Here is a 1,046-nt window from a genome sequence, read left to right as displayed (position 1 = left end):
TCCTGTAACACATGCAATGTTGTTGAGGATTTTGGCTTCCTGTCATAGTTTCTGTTGCCATTTTAAAGTTTTTTCTACATTTATATATTTTGAGCATTTATTTTAGAATCTGGATACCTTTTAAAACAAAAACTTTGATGTACTCAGGAACCAAGCTGGCCTTATACAGTTATACACACGGATTCTTTAGGTTGGTTATATATATATTCATTTGTTGTTATTTAATATGTTCACTTAAAATTAATTGGAATGTTCTTTAAGGCTATAAATAGCTTTGGCTTCGGATATCTAAAAAGAGGTCTCAAACTGAAAAATAATGAAGTTTGCTTGATATCTATTTTATCAATATCTTCTCTCCTTGATCTCTCTCTCTTTTTTTCTCTCTTTCTCTCTCTCTCTCTCTCTCTCCCATTTTATACAAACATATATATGTATCTATGCATGTATAAATATGTGTGTATATTATATATCTATCTATATAATATATATAAAATTTTTAGAAAACATAAATCCAGAGAAGAAGCACACTGTAAGAAGTAGAGCAGTCTATGATTTTTACTGGGGAAGGCCGAGGCCAGTTTATGGGGTTACCCTGGGTTTCCTGGCCATAAAGGGTTTAGCTTTATGGTGTATCATCAGACCCCTAGACCTGTTGGTCTAAGACCTCTCTGGTATACACACAAACACACACACACACACACACAGATTTATAATATGAGCATGCATATGTGTGTATTTATATACTGAGAAAATCATTAGTTTAATGTTAAGTTGTTTTTATTATAACTTGACATAAAAACATACAATGTGTGTGTGTATTGAAATAACCCTGAAACCCGGGTCCGTTCGTGCTACAGATCACGATGAGAGGGATAACTTCCCTTGGCAAAACAAACAGGACACAGAAGTGTGTCGATAAGCCAGCTGGAGGAGATGTCCTCCTGGGGCTAAAAGCAACAGTAACATCCACCCCTAGGGGTCAGCCACATTTAAGTGGCAATATACTTCACTTTATCGTGCAGTTACTGTTAATACCTCATTTAGAG

The 1,046-nt window shown here is 35.0% G+C and overlaps 1 protein-coding gene across 1 annotated transcript in view; it reads left to right on the top strand.

Annotated features, from left to right (window-relative positions):
* The window catches only part of LOC106883994 (uncharacterized), a 63,738-nt gene continuing 62,692 nt past the window's right edge, over positions 1 to 1,046 (top strand). The window contains exon 1 of the mRNA XM_052965862.1: positions 1 to 190. The gene's annotated coding sequence lies outside the window, so the exon portion shown is untranslated. The remainder of the gene's footprint in view (positions 191 to 1,046) is intronic.

This window comes from Octopus bimaculoides, chromosome 2 (assembly GCF_001194135.2).
Source record: "Octopus bimaculoides isolate UCB-OBI-ISO-001 chromosome 2, ASM119413v2, whole genome shotgun sequence".
NCBI classification, from domain to species: Eukaryota; Metazoa; Mollusca; class Cephalopoda; order Octopoda; family Octopodidae; genus Octopus; species Octopus bimaculoides.
The sequence above is the reverse complement of the archived record's forward strand: the minus strand, read 5'-3'. Positions and strand labels throughout refer to the sequence as shown.